Genomic DNA, 8,680 nt, shown 5'->3' on the forward strand with positions numbered 1-8,680 from the left:
TGCAAATTTTTTGCAGTTTTCAGTACATAACATATTATTGATACATAAACTTGCTACAGATAACAGTGCTAGAGATAGCAGCAGGGATCAAGGGCTACGGTATTTTTGTGTGGAGAAATTTTGTAAATGAAAAGTGCCATGAAAATGCAAGGCGTGAATACATTATGGCCTCCTCAGCTTTCAGAGCTGTCTAAGGGCTCGGTAAATGTAATTACTTCAGTCACATGCTTTCTCCATGCCATGTTAATAGAACAGAAGGAAGACATGAAGTATAGTGACTGATAAACTCCTTTGGCCCAGACTTCATACATTCATTCACATGTGGAAAACAAAATGCCTACTGAAGTACTTTTTGCTGCCTTTATGGTGAAGTTATTAAGGACCAGACTGGAATTATCATAATAGTAAGTATTCTGGGCCATTATGTATCTGGTTCAACAGCTGAAGAGATAAGCACACCCCTTGCCTCCAGAAATTAATATCAGCTTAGTATAAGACTATGATCAATGAGCATTCATGTTCACACTTGTCTGCCTGGGCTAATGCTAAGGGATTTGAGAAAACAGTAAATGGAGAAAAGACATCGAATTGTACAGGTGGGATTGCTATTCAGTCTCTGCTTACTGGACCAAGGCTTGAAAAGTCATCCGGTAATGTGGTGAAGAACAAGTCCAGCACAGCAAGTGTCACAGGATGCTTGTCTTTACTCAGGGAGAGGAGCGACATGATGAATTAGAGACAGAGGAAGACAAGGCTGATATTACATAGGCTGCTTAATTTAGCTGCTGCTCACTCACCTATCAAAGGTATCTCAGGCTAGACTAGATTCAGTATGCTGGCCCACAGTAGCATCTCATTGTATATAGATTTTTCTGGCTGCTGAATGTTTTTATCAAGATCTCTGGAACAACAAAAAAAAGAGCAAAGTCAATAAGATTGTGTGCAAGTTATTGAAGAACCTTAAATCCTTAGGGTTAGCAGCAGTAGTTTCTATCCATTTTTTATGTAATAGCTGTGGAAGTTGTCTGGGAGCACCACAAAGTGTTTTCAGAAAAAGATTGCTTTTATTCTGTTGACAGTCTTCTATTTATAGTTGGCAAATATTTCCACAGTGCAGGTTTATGAGCACTCTGTAGGCTTTGGTATCATGACTCAAGATTAAGCCAGTTATAGCCATACAGCAGGTTGTATGTGAGGCTTTTTTGCTGGGAGGAGCAATAGAGGATCCAACAGTTACAGTCATCTCAAGAACAGAGCTGCCAGCCATAAGGTCCAATAATGAAGAAAAAAAAGTGTAATGCCTTAAAAAGTCAAGCTTAATAATTTGGTTTGCCAATGAATAAAAAAAAAAAAAATAGAGGTAAGGTGCCCAAAAGCTGTGAGTCCCCTTGCTTCAATATGTTCAGTGACAATGATGAGGAAACAGATCCCAAGCAGAAAGTCAACAGTCTACACCTCAAACTGTGGGTACTTGCTGACTACAGTCGCTGCTGAAGGTGCAGCTATCTTTGTGCTCTGTCCTGTGGGATACCTTACTCAGAGTACCAAAATATTGTTCAACAGATCTGGAGAACAATTGCAACATTGTGTGCTTCTTTGGATGCAAAGCAATGCTACACTTGTGTGCCAGTCAAACATTCAGTGGGGGGCAAGTGAGCCCTAAAACTTAGGCAATGTGGAAGAGATCTTTCTTTTTCAAAGCTGGGACAAGAAGAAGAATGTGAGCTTTCAATGTCTCTCACCCAGAAATTGCAGGGGTTTGCATGCTATCCTTAATAGTGCAGTGAATATCAGCTCTTCTTTTCCCAAAGAGGTTAAGCTGCCCCAGCATCTTCTGACGTTCAGATCAGTCCGTCATTTACTACATATGAACTGTCAGGTTCAACATCTTGGACATGTTCCCTGCAGACTTATCCCTTGTACCCCAGGCAAGCACACACTGGGAGTGTTCAGTACATACAGGAGGGAATTTGAACAACCAACCACAGAGAGTGTCACTGACATCCCATGGGAGTCTGTATCTGTCTGAGGTGGATTACAAGATCCTTTCAGAGTAGAGACGTTAAGGGAAAATAAGGAGAATCATGGCAGTATTTGAAATGTATATCTTGCACATGCCTTGCACTCTATCTACTATGCCCACTTCTTCGGGAAACATGGGGCTATTTATTCATGTTGAAATAAAACCAAAATATAGAGACATTAATAATTGGAGGAAACTTTTTTAGGGGCAGATATGTAAAGCTTGCGGGAGTTTGCCAAGGGCAAGACAAAGTGTACGGCAACCCATATTGTATCTGGATACTGGGGTTTATTTAAGAACCAAGGAGACAGGAGTTTTTGCCCTACTTGATTATCTCTGACTCACTCACACACTTTGCCACACAGTGTTTACATTCATCAGGATTCATCTCCCCTTCCCTGAAGGGAGGTCACTTCTGGCCTGGGATGTTTGGGAAGAAAGTCATGTCAGTCTGCACTGTGCTGCTACTCACAGTTACAACTCTTGGGCATTGCTGGTGAGGTCCCTGAGTGTCCCCCTGGACTTGTTTCTGTGCATCTACCCATCTCCAGGACCTCCCCCCATTTTCAGGATCTTTTCTCCAGCCAGGATCTTCACCTTCTTCTTTCCAGGCCCCCATTTCTTCTCAAAATCACTTCTTTTTTTCAAGTATACGTCTTCTCTTCTTTCCAGACTGAGAGCCCACGGTTTTCCCAGTCTGAATGGTCTAGGTACAGAAGCACAGTAAGTGATCAGCTTCCTATCTGGTGGTCCTTTTTCATGTCTCTTTACTGACAGGAGGACTCAGGATGTGTCATTTCTGTTTAGACCAGAAGTTATCAAAATTTACAGCCAGCCTCTACTGGTTGCAGCTAGCAAGTAGCAGGCTTCTGCTTGAGAGTTCAGAAGTTCAATTTCAGACATTTCCCACAAACACACATGCACACAATTATCTGTCATCTTCTTTGCCTACAATAGGTTTATAATCTGAAAAAAAATATGGATCACTAGATGAGAAGTGTTGTCATTCAGGAAATTTAAGCAGTCTTAAATTGTTGTCTCCAGAAGGCATCACTGGAGTCAGGTGATAGGATTTTTGAAATTTCTGTCTATGGCTTAATAATGAACTGCTTCCACTTCTATTCTTTGATCTCAAAAACTGCTTAAATTTGATACTTTCATAAGCCCATCAGAGATCATTCAAAAGCAAACATTCCTTACTCTTCTTACCTTCAGCATCTTTTTCTCCCTTTTTCTCATTTTAGTTGTTGGAGGGACAAATTATGATGGCTACTGTTTTGCCCAACACAGCTGTGCTTTCAGCTACAGAGCTGAGATCTCTGATCATAACACAGTCGTTGCTGGGAGGTTGAGCCCAGAAGAGGTCCTGTTGTACACACACTTGCAGGGCAGATAACTGGGGCAAAAGCAGAAATCTTTGCTGATTTTGACTTTGACAATAAGCTTCTCTAGGCAGGGCAGCGTAGCATCTCTTTCGTTTGTTATTTTCATCTATGAGAGTCTTGAAAATGATTAATAATGGCTTTCAATGTATCATATAAAAACTTTAGAATTTTTTTTAACTGACAGATTGCTGTGATGATTGAGGGTGAGACGTTTCTGGCATGGCGTGGTTGGTCTCCCTGCCTTGTCCTCACTCTTCATTAGCAATGGAGACCAAACTGTGTAGTGTGAAAGTAAACATTTCAAAGTTCATAGCTCAGCAGCTGGTGAGTCACTCCTGAGCCAAGGGGAATGTCAATAAGAAAAGACGCACTGTGAGAGGTGATTAGTTTCTGTAGAGAAATTCAGTGATTCATTATCAAGTCTTGCTGCATTTTAATTGAAAAGGTTGGAAAACTGTGTTTTGACCTTGTGGTTAATATGAAAAATAACACATTTTTGTTATTGGAGTGGAAGGTCTTAGCTGAAACATTTACTAAGATCTGCTTGTAGCCATTAGCTGTACGTGTCTTTCACGTCTTTTATTTGTATCTGTGCACTGGTATTAAGAAGACGAGTCTTGTGCCACGATTGCATTGGAAAGCTGTGGAAACACAGAACAGAACAGTCGTCCCTGACCTAAAAAGATACTATCAGTGTAGAGCATGAAAAAAATCCAGGTGTGTTCAGGTGATGGGGAAGTACAAGGGGAAAAGAAGAAAATGCAGATCGCATGGAAATCTCTGAAAGAGGCAAGGATTTGAGAAGCAGTCATTTAGGTCACAGGAGGGTAACCGGAGAGGATGTCAGATGAAATGGGTGGAAGTACACTGGCAGAACTGAGAGAAGACTGACTTTTCACTTATTTAGGCAAGAAAAACAATTTTGTGCTTTTAGCAATAAGAGATAAGAACAGAGAATAGGATTCTCTCTCCTCAAGAAGTCAGTGAAAACAGAGAGGAGGAGAAAGATCTGTGTGGTGTTGGCTGAGGAAAAGGTTTTATTGTCATAAGCTGAACTAGTCAAGCCAGATAGGGTTAAGATTATGCAAGACTTGCCCTCATTTCTGTTACTTGTAACTTTGCCAAACTTTAATTATCCTGGCTGAAATTTTTCTTGCTGGGTGTGTGCCTAAGACTGAAGGGTGTGTATGTGTCTCTCTGTGTTGTACTATTTCAGTCATTCTGAAGACTGAGAACTGAAGAAAGAAATTTTTTTCCATGTGAAAGAAAAGACATTAGGCTTTTTTTTTTTTTTCTTCTCAAGAGGCTCTAATGCACAGAGAAGCTGAAAGTCCAGTTGTTGATAATCTTAAATGTTAGAGATGTGTCTTTTGCTGCTGGCTCATAGATATCCAAGTTTGTAAATATTCTGGAAAATATGGTAGAAACAAAAAGCTCTCAAGACATGGGTTCTCTTGAGCATGCTCCAGCACCTCACAGCATCCCCATATGCAGTGGTAGCACATGCACCTTTCATAGATTGGGCAGGACCTTCTCTTCATTGACTCCAGATTATCACAAGACCTAAGGTCTTTCTAAGTGTCAACATGCACATTAGTTATGTAAACGTTCATACAAGTAAGTGTTAACATGCACAACAGGCTCTAGAGAAACCTAGAGGAGAATAGAACTACCCAACAGTGATGAGAGATGAAATGTTCTCTAGACTTTATTGACTGATTGATCAAATCTCTGTTGACTTAATGGGAGCTTGGACACCTACACACAGACATCTTGATGCAGGTACTTGAATTTGGAGTTGAATCCCATCCCTCCCATCTCTGGTAAACTGGAGCTAAAGGGTGTTGACAGTAGAGGGTGTTGACAGAGAATGAGTGTTGACAGCAGAAAGCCTATCATTTGTGTTCATGGTTGTTTCTTGTGCAGGCACCATGATGGAGGAGAAGAGATTCTGGCTAAAGCTGACAGTGGGGGTTTGCAAGCCAACAAACCTGAGAGTAAAGTCCAAGGAGCCCAGATACAAGGAAACATAGAATCATAGAATCATAGAATGATTAAGGTTGGAAAAGACCTCTAAGATCATCGAGTCCAACCATCAACCCAACACCACCATGCCCACTAAACCATGTCCCTAAGCGCCTCATCTACCCGTCTTTTAAATTCCTCCAGGGATGGTGACTCAACCAGTTTTCTGGGCAGCCTGTTCCAGAAACAGAACCTATATCGGAAAGAGGGATTGGAAAGAGGGGTGGAAAGGAAAGTCAGCTGGAGTGGACAAGGGACAGAGCAGATTGAAATAGAGCCAGTAGGAGAGGATTTCATTTGATTGCAGAAAACTATTTCCTGGATAGGAGGATGTGAGCAGCTTTTTTCCACAAGAAAAGCAAAATAAGGCTCAAAGCGTGCCCTTGTATAACATGCAGCAGAACCAAATTCCTAGGCTTGAGAATATCTATTTCATAACCTCATTTCTTCAGAAAATGAGGGACAGATGGGGGAGAAAATAACTTCTAGAATTGTTGTGGTTTTCATTAAAAATTTCATTTAAAATTTAATTTCATTAAAAATAAAACAAAACACAACCATCAACAACAACAACAAAAAGCCATTAAAAAATCTTGACAAAACGTCTTGCGCTCTCTCCATAGCCACCCAACATGCCTGCCTCCTGGTGCTCTCAGCTGGCAATGACTTTGTACAGGGGTCGTTTTACTGAATCCGCGCTTGCTCACATATACAGCTGAAGTTTGGGTCAGAGACTGGGAAAAGGCACAGCACTGAGCAACTCATCCACCTATCTCTCTATCACGTTTACACCCAGAGTAAATCTTACGTGCATCTACATTTCTTTCTAATTCTTTTGAAAAGAAACCCATTAATTTGATTCACTAGTAATCAGATTACTAGCTAACTGTTCCAACACAACAAGGTATAAGCAAGTGTTTTGCTGAATTACAGCAAATCTCATCTAGTGTTTCTGGAAGCCCTGTAGCATTAACCTGAACCTTAACTTTGGATAGCTTTGCAGGATCCTTACATTTCAGTGTTTCAGACTGTCTGTGTTTCATCCTAAATGTAAGAAAGTCACTGGGAAGTGCTTCAGCTTGTGTTTTTAGACTTGTGTTGTCACATAGATGGATTTTATAATTAGTATTTTGTAATGCCCAGGAGCCCTGGTCATGGATCAAGAACCCTCTTGCATTAGCAGCTGTACAGAGACATAATGAGCTCTCCATCCTTGTGGATAACGTCCCTTCCCCTCTAATAGAATGTAGCTTTGTTGAAGCCAGGTCAAATACTCTTGTCAGCTACCCTGGTGTATATCTAAAGCCACTTCTTTGCTATTTCAACGTAAATGGAGAGCAGAGTACAGAGCAAGGTTTTTTCCTTCAAACTGAATGCCCTTCACCAGTGTAGAATTGCCTCCTACAGCAGAAACATATCACTGAGCTCTGCCGCTTAATCCGTCAGGCGCTGACAGTTAATGCACTAAATGCCAGCAGTGCCAACTGGCAGCCTGTTGCTTGGGTGGATTAAACCAATTATTACTGTTCTCTCTCTGCTTTGTGCTCTCCCCTGACTTCCCAGGTCTTCCTGATTTCATACGTGATTTTTATACGAATGTGATGAGTTATGAGTTATGTGAATGAGTTATGTTGTCTCTGTGTAAAAGACAGGCATGGAGATGCTCAGCATGGTGCAGGCCACCTGCATACAGCTGTTGGTGTTGTGCAGACTGACCAGACAGAGGTCCTGGTGTGCTGGACACATTTGGAGGATGCCCAGTATGTGGCTTTCTGCCTCCCTTCCTCTCTGCCTTCCTGATCGTGATGTTAGGTTGTTTTCCCGATTCTGAAGGCTGAACCACCCAGTGCTTTAGAGGGGTGTCTATGCATGAGGAGGACACCCCAGTATATAAGACAGTGCCCCTCAAGGAGACATGCAGGCTCAGGAGATAGTCCTGAAATCTCCTTTGGATGCTCCTGCCTCTCTGGATGTTCCCAGGGTCGAGTCCACAGTGGTACTGCTGAATGGGTGTGTGGAAGTTTAGAAAAAGGCTGATTTCTGTGAAAGCTCTAGGTCTTCTTTCCACCTGTGGTCTGGAAAAGGGCTGTTTCCTAGCAAGAGACTGGGGAGGGCGATGCAGTCTGTTATGGTATGTGCACAGCACTGGATAGCCTCACCCTCTCCTCCTTCTGTTCCCTTCACTGTAGATCTTCAGTGGGCAGAAAAGTCTTCCCTGTAACATTAATCTGGGTATCGCACTCCATCCATGTCTGAGCACAGATCTGAGGCAGCCCCACAATACAGGGGCTCCTCACATGGCAGAATGGTTTAGGCTCCATCAACATGGGGCTGCTCTAACCCATTCCTGGCTGATGAACCTAATTCTCCACAACAAGCATGCCCACAGCTGTGCTGGGCACACTAGCATTTCACACGTTTGTGAATGTGTTTCTTAAAAAACCAGATCAACCTGCTGGGAACTGGCAAGTCCTGGATAAATCCTACCAATTATGTTGGATAAACTCAGACTCAAATGGGACAGGCTTTTCATTTTTTTTTTCCCCATATACACTGGCAATATATTTATTCTGTTACTATTGTGAATACCGCATTTCTGTTTCTCTTGAGATACCATGCTGTGCTCACAGACCTCCAGAGGAATCACAGACAGCTATGCCACAGGTTGTGCCAAAAAAGAAGGGTACCTGCTCTTTGCTAGGCCTTACCTTGCCTTTCATGTCTGTCCATATTCTACTTGGATATTACTAGTTATTTCTCTTTTCTTTTCTTTTCTTTTCTTTTCTTTTCTTTTCTTTTCTTTTCTTTTCTTTTCTTTTCTTTTCTTTTCTTTTCTTTTCTTTTCTTTTCTTTTCTTTCCTTTCCTTTCCTTTCCTTTCCTTTCCTTTCCTTTCCTTTCCTTTCCTTTCCTTTCCTTTCCTTTCCTTTCCTTTCCTTTCCTTTCCTTTCTTTTTTTTCTTTTCCCTTTCCTTTCCTTTCCTTTCCTTTCCTTTCCTTTCCTTTCCTTTCCTTTCCTTTCCTTTCCTTTCCTTTCCTTTCCTTTCCTTTCCTTTCCTTTCCTTTCCTTTCCTTTCCTTTCCTTTCCTTTCCTTTCCTTTCCTTTCCTTTCCTTTCCTTTCCTTTCCTTTCCTTTCCTTTCCTTTCCTTTCCTTTCCTTTCCTTTCCTTTCCTTTCCTTTCCTTTCCTTTCCTTTCCTTTCCTTTCCTTTCCTTTCCTTTCCTTTCCTTTCCTTTCCTTTCCTTTCCTT

Source organism: Pygoscelis adeliae, unplaced genomic scaffold, assembly GCF_000699105.1.
Source record: "Pygoscelis adeliae isolate BGI_AS28 unplaced genomic scaffold, ASM69910v1 Scaffold342, whole genome shotgun sequence".
Taxonomy (NCBI): domain Eukaryota; kingdom Metazoa; phylum Chordata; class Aves; order Sphenisciformes; family Spheniscidae; genus Pygoscelis; species Pygoscelis adeliae.